The following is a 17,980-nucleotide window of genomic DNA, read 5'->3' as shown; positions in this document are numbered from 1 at the left end:
TGATCGTCTATAATGTATACAGCAGAACAAACCAAGTCTACCAAATGTCTGTTTGCCCCTGCTTCAGAGTATCCTAATTAGGTTCTTCCCAAACTCTTTCTTGTGTTAATCTGTGATTATCCTTTGGCATACAAATGAATGTGACCAAACAAGCACACTAATCAGACCTTCTATTGGGCAGATATCTAGAGACCCTCTATCTAGAGCTCTCTGGCCTAAAGCACTGGTCCTGCAACTGCCGTGTTTTTAAGTCAGGAGGAAAATGTCAAGCCCATCCACAGAAATTCTGACTCAGTAGGATTAGAGCTGTAATTCAGAAATCTTTTTAACCACGCAGCTCAGTTATTACAATGCAAGCGGGCCAAACATTTTAAGAAACATTGGCCTTGGAAATGCCTTTTCATAGAGGAAATGAACAATGGGAGCCTTGCCAATATCAAGCCCTGAATATTACATATATATCAAAATAATGCAAATATTTTGCGTATAAATACTCACAAAACAACTCTGAAGTGGGCAGGGGCAGGAAATAATATTCTATAGACGAAGTTAAGTAATTTGTTCAAAGTAACTTAACAAAATCTGTGTTTGAACAGATGTTGGCACCAGAGCCTCTGGTTTCTTGTGTCCTCTCTCCATACGAGGTCCACATTTCTGCAGTTACAAAATACATACTGACTTCCATGCAGTTAGTGCCTCTAAAATAATACATGAGCCTTCTGGTGTACACATACAGATATTCTGATCACATGGCAACGTCTTAGAAGATAGCTGAATTTGGAAACATTTCTACTGGTTAGGTTATCGTCCTTGCTGCTTTGGCTTCTGTATCCACTCCCCACTTCTTAGCTTCTAGTATCTGTGTTTCTTCTGTGACCTTATTAGAACTGTTCTCACCCCCATCTCAACCATCCTGTTCTCTCAAGTTGTCCTCCAGAGGGAGAGTAAGGAAAGAGATATATTGATTGAGGCAGCCACTGTGGAACTACCAAGAGACCTGGCACTAGGGAAATTCTCAGGAGTCCACAAGAATGATCCTAGCTAAGACCCTGATAAATAATGAAGAGTGTGCCTGAACTGGCCTTCTCCTGCAATCAGATTGATGACTACCTTAATTGTCATCATAGAACCTTCATCCAGCAACTGATGGAAGCAGATTCAGAGATCCACAGCAAAGTACTGGACTGAGCCTCCAGAGTCCAGTCAAAGAGAGAGAGGAACAATGGTATGAGGAGAGAGGTCAAGACCATTATGGGGATACCCATTGAACCAGCTTACCTGAGCTAATGGGGGCACATTGACTCCAGACCAACAGTGAGGGAACCAGCATAAGACCAAACTAGGCTTTTTAAATGTGTGTGACAGTTGCATGGCTGGGACAGTCTGTGGGGCCACTGTCAGTGGGGACAGTATTTATTCCTACTGTTTGAACTGGCTTTTTGGAGCCCATTCTCTTTGGAGTGATATCTTGCTCAGCCTGGATATGGTAGGGAGGACCTTGGTCCTGCCTCAAAGTCACGAGTTAGATTTGGTTGACTCCCCATGGGAGACCTTACCCTCTCTAAGGAATGAATGGGGGTGAGGGCTGGAGGAGGGGAAGGAGTGGGATGCAAAATTTCAATTAAATAGCAATAATTAAAAAAAGAAAATTGTTCTCAAAAAAGTCACTCCGGATTCTCTTTTTTACCAAGTTGTGAGGCTTTGAATGAGGATGCCTCCCCCAGAGGCTCATACATTTGAAATATTGGTCCCTAGCTGGAGGAACTGTTTGGTAAGTTTTGGGGGTACTTCTCTGTGTGGAGATTTTGAGCTTTCAAAAGCACACACCATTCCCAGTTCTCTTCTCTGCTTTGTACTTGTGGGTTAGGATGTAATTCTGTTACTTCTCCAGTGCCATGCCTACCAGATTGCTACCTTGTTCCCTGCTATGATAGTCATGGATTCACTCTCTGAAACTGTAAGCCCAAACGAATTCCTCCTTCTATAAGTTACTTTGGTCATGGTGTGTCCTCGTAGCAACAGAATATGAAATAAGACAAAAGTCTAAATGAATAGTCTAGCGTTATTCCTCTGGTTGTGACAAAATGTCTTGGAAAAAAAAAAACCACTTAAGGAAGAAAGGTTGATGAATCCAAGTTCCAGCTCATCACTGAGGAGGAAGTCAACAAAAGAGGGCAAGAAGCTACTCACACTCACATAGCAATCAAGAGCAAAGAGGAAGGAAGCATCCTTGCTTGCTAACTTCTTACTGCTTGGCTAGCTCTCTCTATTGCCCAGGACCCCAACAAGGGGATTGTGCCACCCACAATGGGAGGTTCTTCCTCTATGAATTTCCGATCAACACAATTCTGCACAGATCTTTTCACAATCCCAGGACCTCAACAAGGGGATTGTGCCAACCACAATGGGAGGTTCTTCCTCTATGAATTTCTGATCAACACAATTCTGCACAGACATTCTCACAGTCCATCCTGAACAAGTCAGTTCATTAACTGAGATTCTCTTACCAGTTGTTTCTAGGTTGTGTCAAGTTGACAGTTAAAACTAACTTGCACAAATGGCGTCTGGACCAAGATCGTGGAACAAATATAATTTTATAGCTTACTACCTATAATCTAATTCTTGAGAAAACATAAAGACTTTTAATAAAAGAAAAATAAATATAGCTTCAACAAGAAATGAGACAGGAGGAGAACTACACATCAGAAAAACTGAGGTTTTTCCAAAAGAGCAACAGAAAATCTAGGAGACTGGGGGGTAAAGAAGAATAGAAAATTAGCATTTAAAATGGCGCACAAAGTTGCCAAAGTCTCATCAATACCTCAAGTGAAAAATTAAAAAGATGGTCACAATGTCTGTGTCTTCATGGCCACCTCATCTACAGTTGACCTGAGTGTTCCTCAATAAAAGAAAATGAAGGCAGATAATAGTAAGCAAGTCTTTTCAAAACACTATGTCCAGATCCACGCTATCATGGTGATGACAGACACTGCCAATGTTTATAATGCATTATTGAATACCAGGCTTTATGCCACCCAGTGTGCCAGCACTGACTCATTTCACCTCTACAGTGTAGATTCTGATACTTTTTTCATTTCAGTGAGAAACAGAAAAGACTTTCCCAAGGTCACATAACTCATGTTTTATGGAGCTGTAATAGAAGCCCTGAGAGTTGTGCATCCAGCTTGTCTGAAACTCAGGTCTAACAATAATCACAGAAGGAGAAACGGGGGAGAAGTCTATAAGATGGTGGAGATTGTGGACCTTCCTACTATGGAGATAGGATGTTTTTAGCCCAGTCCTGCATCCAGGCAGCTGAGGAAATTCATATTTATCACTTATCCTAACCAGCAAATATTTAATACAAAGATATAGGCCTTACAGAACAGTAAGTGCTTGAGAAAATGCAATCTGGAGAAAAAAAATCAAGATTAACATATCTGATCCTGAGGGAAAATAAACAAGAGAGAGAATGCAAAAGACCTTTGAAATATTCTTATACTACTTGCAAGTGATAAAAGAACATAGCTAATCCACAGATAAAATGCTTGCTAATGTTAAACATAAAAAGAAGAAGATGACACCTAGAAGGGCTGGAAGATTGCTTAGTCAGCAAAGTGTTTGATCTCCAGTACTCAGAGAAAAGGCAGCATGACCTGTACCCGTAATCACAGTGCTGGAGACACAGACGGGGGGGGGGGGGGGTGTCTACCAGAGGCTCCAGGTTCAATGAGGGACCCTGCCTCAGAACTAGAGTGGAAAGCAACAGAGGAAAATGTCTACTAGCAAACTCTGGCCTCTACATGCACACAAGTACATAAGTACATGTGTGCATTGTCTCTATCTCTCTCTGTTTCTCTCTCTCCATATATACACACAAACACATTCATAGGCACACTCGAAGAAACAAGAAAAGTGATTTTGTAAATTACAAATATGATAAAAACAAATATGATTACTGAAATAACAGAACCAAGTATGGATGGGATGAAAGAAAGGACACACAGTTGAATAGATGAATTCAGGTGATAAGGTCAAGAAAGTCTTCTAATCACATGGCAGATAGGCAAAGCTTGGGAAACGAAGGGACACTGAGAATGAAAACAAGAATTTCAACATCTACTGAAAAGAAATGTGAGAAAAAAGAAATAAGACCTAAATAAGAAATAATTATGGGACTGAAGGAGGAGGAAAGTATTGACTTCTGATACTTAAGACGAATTCTGCCAATGAGGAAAGAAAATAATAATAATAACTTTCAGTTACATAAGAATAAATTCAAGACCACAAAACTACTATATAAGTTATAAAAATAATATTAAAAGGCATAACGAAAGCCCTATAAGCATAGAAAATTTCACTAACTGAAGACAGTAGTGTCCCAAACTTGATCTATTTGTCACTGAATTTTAATTAAAAACCCCACAAGAAATATGCACAAAACTTCCAAGGACAGTGATAAAATCCATAAGAAATAATAAAAGAAGCATGAATAATTAAAAATTTGAAAAGGCTACACTGCCTCTAGTATATAAAATCTTCTTATATAACTAGAATAATTAAAACCATGTGGTACTGGCATAGAAACAGATGGACAAAGAAATGAAATGAGAATTCAGAAATGTAGAGATTTGGTGAATGGCAGAAGTGGAATCATCTTAGTGGGACCTGAACGAGCCAGTCAATAAATTTTGCTAGGACAAGTGCTTTCCAGGCTGCACAAAATCATGATCCATCCTTCACACAACACAGAAAATTGATTTTAGGTTGATTTAAAATGTACAAAGTGGACTTTTAAGCTTTTAGGAGACAGCATGTTGAGAGATATTCATGGCCCAGGAAAGTTGACCTCATAAAGACAGACTTGAGTCAATCAATTTCATTTCTACATGTGAATCCTAAAAGAATTTGTGCTCATATATACAAGAAGATGTGTACCATTTGGGTTATTTTTTATGTTGTCTTAGAATTTCATACATGCATTTACTATTTTTTAATCAAATCTACCCCCCAACTCCCTTCCCTCCAATTCATCCTTTATTCTCCCATTACTGCTCTTCCTAGCCAACTTCATGTGATCTCTTACAAATCCCTTGACTCACTTTTGTGCTATTAACATGTCCCTGGGGATAGGCCCATCAACTGGAGTCTAGGTAGCCTCTGAGGGACGACAACCCTAAATAAACCTGACTCTTCTTCCAGCAGCCCTGAATTGCCAAGCTACTGATAGGACTTTGCTAGTCCTTCCCCATTGTTTGCTTGGGTTTGTGTTAGCTTTATCTTGTGCAGGCCTTAATAACGAAGTCACAACTGCTGTGGATTCATGTGTGAAGTGTGAGATGGCCCTATCGTGTCCAAAAGACACATTTTTATTGTAGTATTCTAATACCTCTGGCTCTTAAAAATGTTTTGCCCCCCTTCAATGATAATCCCTGAGCCCTGGGAGTAAAGAGTGTAGCCCAGATTTCCTATTTAAAGCTGAGCACTCCACCGTCTCTCATTGGTTATGTATTGGGCAGTTGTGGATAGGTGTATTAATCACCATCTACTGAAAAAAGAAACTTCTCTGAGGAGAGTTGAGCAATGCACTAATTTATGGATACTAAGATAAGTGCTTAGTAGGAAGCTTCATGCAATGTCCGCCTAGGAAAACAACAGAAGTTTCTGTCTTAGGGCTTAAGTCCCAACCAGCTATGTGTTCTTAGCCCAGTTAACAATACAAGATATGAGTTCCATCTTGTAGAGCATGCCTTCAATACAATCATAAAAATAGTTGATTAGATCCAAACATCCATGCCACTATTACTCCAATGAGTAAATCTTAATAAAGGTTTATTTCAGATATTTAAATAATAATGCAAATATAGGGGAAGCTTGAATAAATAAGCTGAGGTACATAAATATTCATAAGTAACAAGAGTTAAGTTATATAAAACTGTGTACTACATATAAACATATTTTCAAAATGTCATAAAAAGGCACGACTAGTATTATCCCACATATATAAAGTTTCAACATATGCATCATTTTGTATTTTTATGACATACATATACAGTTAAATAGAGCTGTGCATTAGAAAGACAATAGCCAATGTAAGGCCAGTAGTACCCTTTGAGGAGGATAAAGATGATTCTGACCACAAAAAAGCTACTTGGGGCCTTCAAATGAATTTAATATTCATCTGTAATTTTTTATATCATAATGGTTGTTTGCTCTGTTACAGTTTCTGTGTTTTTCTGTATGTTTATAACATTCCATTAGAAATTTAGTTTGACAAAAATAATGATACTTATAGTGAGTAATGTGTTTTCTCATAGTGAGTAAGTCAGCGTCTCTAGCACCTGGAAGCATCGCAGCAGGAAATGTCTAATAGTAATTGCTCACACAAATGCTTTAATATGCCCTGAAAGAGAATATAACCTCCTATAATGGTTTTGAGCACACACTTTATATTCCAAGGGCCTCCTGGGAGTGACAAAGGAAATTCAAGTGGAAAACCCCATCCAACTGGCAAGTCCCAGTTCCCATAGGCAATCTTCTTCTCAGAGCAGTAGTGGAAAAGCAATTGTCACACTCAGGAAGAATTTAGAGCATCTTTGGTCCTGTATGCAGATGAATTAATGGGGCTGTTTACTGAAAAGAACCATTCCGGTGTTCAGAGGTCCATGATGCACATGTGCAAGAGACAGCACTCTTCTGTGAGTTCCCAACCCGTTAGCATCCTTAGGCACAAAGAGTGCCAAGCACATAGAACAATAAGATCCTAAAAGATGAGAGAACACACAAAATCCCAGAACAGCCAAGCCAGAGCGTAGACTGCCATGAGATTTTTGTGCAGCCAGGAAAAGCAGCCCTGAAGACTTCCCCACAGAAAGTTCTGTTTGGCCAAACAAGGAAAACATAACCAGGAACTCAGAGATACACATCTGAATCCTGTGTCATTAGTTCTTTACTGTACGTGCAGGTGTGTGTGTGTATGTGTGTGTGTGCGCGCGCGTGTGTACCTGTGCCTTGGCATGCATGTTGTCAGAGGACAAATTGTAAAGTTCTCTGCTTTCACCTCTTGAGTCCTGGGGATTGATCTTAGGTCATCGGGTTCAGCAGCAGACGATTTTACCCATGGAGCTAACTACCTGGCTACAAGGTGCAATTTAAAGAAGGACATGGCTATTGTACTGTTATTCTATTTTGAAATGTGCCATTCTCATGATATGTAAAAGACAAACTTAGGATTATCAAATACATTTCAAAATCACGTGTGAGTGTGTGTGTGTTTGGCAGGTGTGTGGAACACATATGTATGCAAATATGCACACTTGTATGGAGTGGTCAGAAGGCAAGCTTATTTGTTGTTACTCAGGAACTACCCACCTTGTTTTCTTAAACAGTGACATTCTCTGGAATTGAGCCTTATTGGTTAGACTAGAATGGCTGAGTGGTGAACTGAGAAACTCATATATATCTTCCTGATAGAACTAAGATTGGGAATACACGTACCTAGGATATTTTGTGGTCCTATTTTTTTTTATTTTGAGAACTTCATACATGAGTATTGTATGATAACATTTTCACCCTTTCCTCCCTGTACCAACTCCTCCCATGTTCCATTCACTCCCTCTCAAATTCATTATTTCTTCTACAATTATTATTGCTGCACATATACCTACATGCATACACATATAAATACACATACAAGTTTTAATGTCTGTAGTGTATACATGTGTTTAGGGCTGGACACGTGAGACTGGCCAACGTACAGACAAACTGTTTCAGTGGGTGAATCCATCATGGCCTTGACCTCCTTGCTCATATTCTCATTCCTTCCACTCGTCATATGGACTTTGGGAGCTCAGTCCAAATGCTCCAATGTGGGTCTCTGTCTCTATTTCCACCAGTTGCTGGATGAAGGTTCTATTTTGATATTTAAGATATTCATCAGTCTGACTACAGGGCAAGTCAAAATAGGGCCCTGTCTCCTCTATTGCCCAGGGTCCTAGGTGGGATCATCCTTTTGGATTTCTGGGAATTTCTCTAGAGCCAAGTTTCTGCTAACCTTCTCATGGCTCCCTCAATAAAGATATCTCTCTCCTTGCTCTCATCTCTGTCCTTCCTCCATCCCAACCATCCCATTCCCTCAAGTTCTTCTCTACACTTTCTCTCTCTCCTCCTCTTCTCCTCCTACCCTCCCATGCTCCTAACCCTGCCAGTCAATCCTGTCTGTTTCCAATCTCCAGGTGGATCTCTATATATTTTTCTTAGCTTCTCTAGGATCATGAACTATAGGCTCAATATCCTTTGTTTATAGCTAGTATCCACTTATGAGTGAGTACATACCATATTCATCTTTTTGGGTCTGGGTTACCTCACTCAGGATAGCATTTTCTAGTTCCATCCATTTGCATGCAAATTCAAGATGTCTTGTTGTTTATAGCTGAGCGGTTCTCTAATGAGTAGATGTGCCACATTTTCTTTATCCATTCTTCCATTGAGGGGCATCTAGGTTGTTTTCAGGTTCTGGCTATTACAAATAATGCTGCTATAAACATAGTTGAACAAATGCTTTTATTGCATAATTGAATATCTTTTGGGTATTTGCCCAAGAGTGGTATTGCTGGATCCTGAGGTAAATTGATTCCCAATTTTCTGAGAAACCACCATACTGATTTCCAAAGTGGTTGTAAAAGTTGGCACTCCCACCAGCAATGAATGAGTGTTTCCCTTACTCCACATACTCTCCAGCATAGGTTATCATTGGTGTTTTTGATCTTAGCCATCCTGACAAGTGTAAGATGGTATCTCAGAGTTGTTTTGATTTGCATTTCCCTGATAGTTAAAGATGTTGAACATTTTCTTAAGTATTTTTAGGCCATTTGAGATTATCCTGTTGAGAATTCTCTGTTTAGTCCAGTACTCCATTTTTCAATTGGGTTATTTAGAATTTTAACGTCTAGTTTCTTGAGTTCTTTATATATTTTGGAAATCAGTCCTTTGTCTGATGTGGGGCTGATGAAAATCTTTTCTTATTCAGCAGGCTGTCTTATTGTCTTATTGTGTCCTTTGCTTTACAGAAGCTTCTCAGTTTCAGGAGGTCCCATTCATTTATTGTTGCTCTCAGTGTCTGTGTTACTGGGGTTATATTTAGGAAGTGATCTCCTGTGCCCATGCATTGAAGACTACTTCCCACTTTCTCTTCTATCAGGTTCAGTGTGATTGGATTTATATTGAGGTCTTTAATCCATTTGGACCTGAGTTTGGTGCATCGCAAAAAGATATGAATCTGTTTTCATTCTTCTACATGTTGACATCCAGTTATGCCAGCACCATTTGCTCAAGATACTCTTTTTTCCATTGTATAATTTTACCTTCTTTGTCAGAAATCAGGTATTCATAGGTTTGTAGATTAATATCTGGGTCTTTGATTTGATTCCATTGGTCAATCTCTCTCTTTTTATGCCATTACCAAGCTGTTTTTGTTACTGTAGATTGAGGTCAAGGATGGTGATGCCTCCAGAAGTTCTTTTATTGTACAGGATTGTTTTTGCTATCCTGGGTTTTTTGGTTTTCCATATGAAGTTGATCATTGTTCTTTCAAGGTCTGTAAAGAATTGTGTTGGGATTTTCATGAGGATTGCATTGAATCTATAGATTGCTTTTGGTAGGATTGCCATTTTTACTATGTTGCTCCTATCCAAGAGCATGGGAGATCTTTCCATTTCTGGTATCTTCTTCAATTTCTTTCTTCAAAGACTTAATATCTTATCAAATAGGTCTTTTACTTCTTTGGTTAGTGTTACCCCAAGATATTTTTGTTAAGTTGGGAGCATAGCCCCCAGGCCTGAGAGCTGTATTAGTCTGGACTCCAAATCCCAGTAGGCCAGGTCCCAGGGAGGGGTCAGGACCACTCCCACAGAGTATTTAAGTGAACTCCCAAAAAAGGATCAGTGGTCCCTTTTCCTTCCTCCTGGTGGTCAAGTTCTGCCTCCCGGTTCCCCCTCAGGGTGACCTGAGAACACAGGACTCCCATTAAACCAGGATATTTCTTAATTTGGCTTATTTTGATTTGACTTGATTGGGAATTTGAGTCAACAGAGAGCTTGTGTTGGGAAAAATTCCGAACAATTTTATTTTATTTGTGGCTATTGTGAAAGATGATGTTTCTCTGATTTCCCTCTCAGCTTTTTTATCATTTGTGTATAGAAGGGCTACTGATTTTTTTGAGTTGGTCTTATATCCTGCCACAACACTGATATTTGTCAGCTATAGGAGTTCTCTGGTAGAGTTTTGGGGGTCACTTATATACACTATCATATCATCTCCAAATAACTAAAGTTTGATTTCTTCCTTTCCAATTTGAATCCCCTTGATCTCTTTTTGTTGTTTTATTGCTATAGCTAAAACTTCAAGAACTATGTTGAAGAGATATGGAGAGAGTGGACAGCCTTGTCTTGTTCCTGATTTTAGTGGAATTGTTTTGAGTTTCTCTCCATTTAATTTGATAATGGCTGTCTGCTTACTGTATATTGCTTTCATTATATTTAGATATGTTCCTTGTATCCCTGATCTCACCAAGACCTTTATCATGAAGGGGTATTGAACTTTGTCAAATATTTTTTCAGCATCTAATGAAATGATTATATGGTTTTTTCTTTCAGTTTATTTATATGATGGATTACATTGATAAATTTTCATATATTGAACCAGCCCTGCATCTCTGGTATAAAGCCGACTTGATCATTGTGGATGATTTTTTGGATGTGTTCTTGGATTTGGTTTGCCAGTATTTTATTGAGTATTTTTGCATCCATGTTCATGAGTGAGATTGGTCTGTAATTCTCTTTCTTGGTTGAGTCTTTGTGTGGTTTTGGTATCAGGGTAACTGTAACCTCATAAAAAGAGTTTGGCAATGTCCCTTCTGTTTCTATTATATGGAACACTTTGAGGAGTATAAGTGTTAGCTTTTCTTGAAAGTTCTGGTAAAATTCTGCACTAAAACCATCCAGCCCTGGGCTTTTTTTGGTTGGGAAATTTTTATTGACAGCTTCTATTTCCTTGCAGTTTATAGGTCTATTTACATTGCTCACCTGGTCTTGATTTAATTTTGGTATATGGTATCTATCTAAAAAAATTGTCCATTTCTTTTACATTTTCCTATTTTGTGGAGTACAGGTTTTTGTAGTATGACCTAATGATTCTCTGAATTTCCTCAGTATCTGTTGTTATGTCCCCCTTTTCATTCCTGATTTTGTTAATTTGGATGTTCTCGCTGTGACTTTTGATTAGTTTGGATACGGATTTATCTATTGTTGATTTTCTCAAAGAACCAGCTCTTTGTTTCATTGAGATGCTCGTCTTCTTATGTGAAGGCTGGGTATCAAGCTCAGGTCCCCACGCCTGTGTGGCAAGCAATTTGCTTAGCTGGCCATCTTCCCAGGCACTAGAAGTACTTTTCAAATACATGAGTTTATTGAACTTCCCCAGCCTCATATTGTTAGGCTTTTCTCACGTGGAATGTCACAAAGACAGAATTAGGAAGAGAGGATTCAGCCATACTGTGTGCTAATCCACTAGGATGGCACTGGGGAATTAAGAAAGAACTAACTCCTCCCTCACTGGGAAGGTCAGGATCAAGCCACTAGCATCCTGTATGTGCCTTCCTACTGTGTCTACACTGGGCAGAGGAGCAGACCTTTTCTAAGGCTGTATTAACCCAAAGGATTCCTTCTTTGATGTGGATGTTCCTGGGATTTGGTTTCAACATGTGAAACACAGAGACCAATCTGATCTTAGGAGGGAGTAAGACCCAGACACTGAATTTTGAGGACCTGGAATGCTTTGCAGGCACATTTCTTGGTACTGGCATGAAAACTAGGGTACCATCACAGTGCCCACCACTGACCTGTCTTGTTTCTCATCCATCATCAAGTATGGTTTCAAACAAACACAGAAATTAGATACCCATCTAGTGCAGAGTTCTCTAGTAAAGGAAGCACACAGGCAGGAAGTTTCCTGGTTGTTTTACAATGGAAGACAGAGGAAAGGCTTCTGTTTCAGCCTTTGTTTTGTAAAAAGCATCTCCAAGTGAGCTTGCATGGCTGCAACAGGATCCATTGTGGTATTTGCAAATGTACACCTGGATGGATGCCATCATTTGACTTCTGATTTAGTAGGTATGAAGGAGGAGGCAGAGCTTTAGACTCTGTTCCTAATTGCCCCCTCCATTTCCCACCTCCTCACTCCTACCCCCACCTTCCCACTCCCCTACCCCAATGCTCCATATGCATAGGTGACTGCAAATTGGGAAATCCTCACTGAAGGAAAGAACAGGATTACTGCAAATCTTTTAAGTAGAGATTTGAGGTAAACATAGAACTAGAGCCTCATCTATATTTTAAATGATGTTATCATAAAATTTTGAAGGGACTTGAAAACACTGCAGCCTTCACACATTCTTATTTTGACAGCGACTGGTATAGAACGAACTGGAACAGGCTTGGATAGCTTATGAAGAGAGATTACTAAAAGTAGGAATGGGGCCATTCACTTACTAAAAGTATTTCTGCCAGGACTAGCAGGATAGACTGAAAATCATGGAACTGTCCCCCATAGGTCAACTGTTGTTTTAAATTTACCATCAACTTTACTATCTGCGGAAGGTGTATTAAACTGATGCTCTCTCCTCATTCATTTTTATATTCAACTGAGCCTAGTGCCAGAAACATTTGCTACATACTCATTTCTATCTACTTCAAGAGTGTAAAACAATCTCTTCCTTAATAGCCCCCAGATTTACAGTGTTATTTTCTTCTTTTGAGCTCATAATCTCTTTCCGCATTTCCAAGTATTTTTACTCAAACATGGTGTGTGTGACTCTGTGTGTGTGTCTCTCTGTGTGTGTCTATGTGTGTGTGTGTGTCCATGGGGAGGTGTGTCTGTGTGTGTGAGCATGTTTGTGAACAAGTGTGCATTCGTGTGTCTGTTCACATATGTAGGCACACTTGTCCGTACAGGTACGTGTGTGTGGCTGTCAGAGGTCAGTATTGGGTATTGTCTGCCTTATGTTTTGAAATGTGATTCACTTTCCGACTTGTGCAGTTTTTAAAGAGAAAACCATTCAGCAGTCTGAGCTTTAATTCCTTTCCCCTGAAACCAATAAAAAATGATTCATCAAACAGTATTTCTGGGAGTTTTAGCCTTGCAGCTCAATATCTCCAAGGATAACATTAAGAAAATAGAAAATAATCCAAGTTCTGACTTCTCAGCAAAAAGAGTTTTGAAATGAAAAGAACAGGCCTACCACTGGGTGCTGCCTGACAGACAAGACTCCTTCCCTGTGTTCCTGAAATCCACTCACTCCAATTGGCCAGCACCATCACCGACCAAAACCAAAGGGCACTAATGAGGAAGACACCAGAAATAAGCTAGATTGTAGGCAAAACCCAAGAGGAAGCACTTGATGTCAGGTAGGAACTTTCCATTGTTTGGAGAGAACATGAATACAGTAAAGTACAGATGCCTGTGTAGTTGAGACCTGGTGTATATGCTAAATGCTATAAAATCATCTTTCTCTGATATATACTTTAAAGGTGGCATTGATTTCCAGGCAACTCTCCAGGGTTATTCTAACATTAAGGACTTAAAAAAATATGAAATAATAAATATATAAAATCATAAAGTGTGAGTCAGATGTTAATAAGTGCTTGCCAAGTTCATTTCATATTATTATGATACTGTATCCATCAATGAAGAATTCATTTTACTAATGAGGACAAGCAGCCCATAGGCGCCCCAAAATTCACGCTAGGTTCCCATTGACACTGTAGTGTGATAAGGAGGCAACAAGTGGGAAAACCCCACAAAATACATGCACACTGCCCTCCTTTGTAGTGATGAGGCAAGCAGGCCTGCTTTTCATCCCATTCAGCTCCTGGCCACCTGGCGAGCTTATACCCTGAAATAACAACACACAAATTGTATTCATTTAAACACTGCCTGGCCCATTATCTCCAGTCCCTTATTGGCCAACTATCACATATTGATCTAACCTATTTCTAATATCTGTATTGCCACTTGACTGTGGCTTACCAGTTTGAGTCTAACCAGCGTCTCTCTTGGAGAGGAGAGTCATGGCGTCTGCCTGACTCTGCTTTCTTTCTCCCAGCATTCTGTTAGGTCTACTCCGCCTATCTAAGTTCTGCCCTATCAACAAGCCAAGGCAGTTTCTTTAATAACCAATGAAATTAACACATAGACAGAAGACCCACCTACATCACTCCTTGGATGACCCATCACTGCTTCTGTCCACAAAGCCCATAAAAAATACTACACAGAAGGACAACTCTGCTACCTCCTTCTAATAACCAGAAGTCTCACAGAGTTTGGGAGGCCAGTGAATGCTGAGTAGACCTAACATCATGTCATTTCTGAAGTTACTTTTCCTAGTTAACAAACTAGAATCAATTTCACTTGTCACATAGGAGACTATGCTCAGTAGTACCACATTCATCTGAACTGCATGGCGTTTCCATCCCAGGGACACTTCAACAAAACCACTGAATTCTAGAACCAGTAGACACTTGGGAAATGATTACATTTAACAGATACAACATGGTGAGCATCTAACACCACGTAGTATGTCAGGATTGCATTTGTTGCTGCATCTCTAGTCAACACCTGACATTGAACTAAAAATAAATGCCGCTGCTCCTTACCTCTAGGAAGCTCATGATCTACAAGGAAGATAAGTTCACACAGAATAAAATTGCACCAAAATGTTATGATACTTTCCAGCCAGTTCAGGCTCAGGACACAATGACTGCATTTTAATGATGTTTACAGCTCATGAGAGAGCTGAATTTGTGTTTGTTAAGAAAAGATAAGTTGACTGTTTTATAAGCACATCACTGCCTTTTTTATTTACTTATTGTTTTGTTCATGCAGGTTTCTGGTCTTGGAATTCTTTTTCACCACTGGCCTTCTTTACTCTGTCTTTCCTGTGACCTCCTGACTGAACAGAACATCAGGTGAATGGAGTAGTGTGTTTATAAAATATGGAACATGGGGCAGAAGGCTGCTTCTTGAAGACCTGAAGTCAATCTGACTCTGAATAAAAAGGGACAAGGGGTGCTTTTCAGTAGAGAGGCATAGTTAAAGTAGGGGTTTAAGACATCCTTGGCATAAGACCAAAGGGCTCAACATCCTACCTGCTCAGTCGTGTCCATTGCTTCTCTATTCACAGTAACTAGGAAGTGGAAATAGCCCAAGTGCCCTTAAACTGATGAATGGATAATGAATATTCCGTGCATATACACAATGAAATACTATTCAGCTGGAAAAAAAAAACAAGAAAACCCCAAATCATAAAGCTTGAAGATAAATGAATGAAACTAGAAAGTGTTGGAGTGTGTGAGGCAACCCAAATCCAGAAAGAAAAATGCTGGTATTTGTGGTTCCTAGCTTCAAATCTTTAGACCTAAGCCTAGATTAACAGCAGAAATCAGAAAGGTAAAAATAGACCATGGTCAGGGACCAGGAGGGCTCTGTCTCCTCAGTTCAGTGGCCTCTGTTTTCTCTCTGGCTCTACATCAATATAAAACACAAGTTAGAAAGTTACCCAGGGCTCAAGTACACATGAAATATGATGTTTAAGAGCATGTATTGCCTCATGTTGTAACTGGGCATCCCGGCTATCATCAGTGTTGGTGTGTGAGCCCAGTATCAGTAGTACCGTGGGGAACTGTGGGAAAGCAGTGGCACAGGAAGACATGACGTTCAATTGCTTCTGGAAAACCTTCTCCGCAAGGACTTTGGTATTTCGAAATATTTTATTAAAAATGTAGCTCGATGAATCCCAGGGATAAAACAATTTGTCAAATGTCTGGCAGTAAGTCCAGCTGGACCGAAGACTACTCTGACCCGCCCAGGTGGTCACTGCCCAGTTCATGCACTTCCTGCTTCCCTTTCCAGATCTCAGTAGAACATCCTTCACTGAGACAAAGGATTGTATTATGATTTAGGACCAGGGGACTATCTCTCCAGACCCATTTTTTGACAGTTTTGCTCAGTCTCCTTTTGCCTCCTTGAGACATGGATATTTCTGGCATCCCAGGCAGACTGTACCTAATCCAGACGTATCCTAAGCTCCCACCCAGCTCTCTCATCTATGACCTGTTGGGACAAATCACAATCCTAGAGTTGTTAAGGTCTCAACAACAAAAATTCAACTAAAATAAAGTGCTTTAAATATTTAAGCAACTAAGTAGTGATATTTCAATTGTATTTTAATAAATAATGCTTGCCTGAAGTTCAGAAAGTAAAACAGTCACACTGATCAACCTTACAGACCAGACCGTGGTGATACATACCTTTAATCCCAGTAGCCACACTAGTTTGCCAGAGAAACCAGGTGGTAGTGGTTCATGCCTTTAATCCCAGCACTGGAGAGTAATGTACGATGGGAGGAGACAGCTCCCACACAGTCTCATTCTGCGATTCCTGGAGGCAGGATTGCCATTTCCGACGGAAGTAGAGGTAAGAGCCAGTGGCTGGCTATTTTGCTTTTCTGACCTTCAGGTTGAACCCCAATTTCTGTCTCTGGGTTTTTATTAATTGCGCTACACAAGTATGTGTTGTTTCCGTTTGTTTTTTTTCTTTTTTAGTTTAACTGAATGAAATCAACTTCTCTGAAGAATGTAATTAACATAAGATTACTAAAAAAAAATCAAATGGAATGTTACAGTTGGGAGGATGGAGGCCATCAAGTATGAGCAATTTCCTAATATATGAGTTATATTTTATGAAATCACTGGTAACTTTTCAGACTCTTTGTGAAAGGAGTTCACGGTTATTTAACTCATTTCTGTCATTACCTTCAACCCCGATATCTGCTCCCCTCCATCTCTCAACCTTCAGTCCTACCCTACTGGTGGGAAAGTCAAGCAAATCTGCTGTCCCACTTATAGGTAAATATAAATATAATATACTTACTTACTTAAAGAAAATAGCGATAGTGGTATCAATTTATATGTTACTGAGCTGTTATATGTTAAATGCCCTCTTCCATAAACCATTACATTTTTAAGGCTCATAAGTCCTTTGTCTTCTTGGTCACTGCTTTTGTGGGAAAATTATTAGTTTATCAGGGCCTTTTGACATTCTAAGGGCATCACAGCGCGTCTTGAGAATATGCCCCTGTTTATACCATGAACTTTCCATTATTTTTAACATCTGTTCCACCATTGACTCATGTTCGTTTTGGAAAAAATTAAATAATTAGAATTACTAAAATATCTTACTAATGTGTGTGCTAAGTGTTTCTTCTCATAATGACTTAATATAAACAAAAGTAGAGAGACTGGGAAGAAAGTAGTTAGTGTTGCAGAATATTTGTTCACTCTGTAATGATGTATCTTTGCCAAGTTGCCTTCTGGTTGGTTTAATAAAAAGTGAATGGTCAACAGGTAGGCAAGAAGAAGCTAGGCAGGACTTCCAGAGACAAAGAGGGCTTTGGGAAGAAGAAAGGCAGAGAACCTGGGAGACATGGAGAGGAAACAGAGGTGCAAGATGGAAGAGAGGTAACAACACGTGACAGATCATAGATTAATATACATAGGTTAATTTAAGTTATGAGACAAGCCTAAGCTAAAGGCCAAACTTTCATAATCAATAATAAGTATCCATGTCATTACTTATCTAACTTGTGGGACAGAGAAAGAGTCATTACAAGTTAGTATAAGCAAAGTTCAGTGAACTGCAGAGAATCTATTTCCAGTTGAGATTCTCTAGCTATCATACAGTAAATGACTTCTTTGGTTGCTATTGTCATAACACTGACCCACATGAATGGATGTGAGTTTTGTCTGATGCTGGAATTATATTATAAGCGTATAAGTACTGTTCTAAATTATTTAATTTTTAATGCAATTAATATTTTACTTGAAAATTTTATACATATTTGTTGTGCAAACTGAAACCTACATGAAGT

Source organism: Chionomys nivalis, chromosome 20, assembly GCF_950005125.1.
Source record: "Chionomys nivalis chromosome 20, mChiNiv1.1, whole genome shotgun sequence".
NCBI lineage: Eukaryota > Metazoa > Chordata > Mammalia > Rodentia > Cricetidae > Chionomys > Chionomys nivalis.
Note: the sequence above shows the minus strand (reverse complement) of the source record.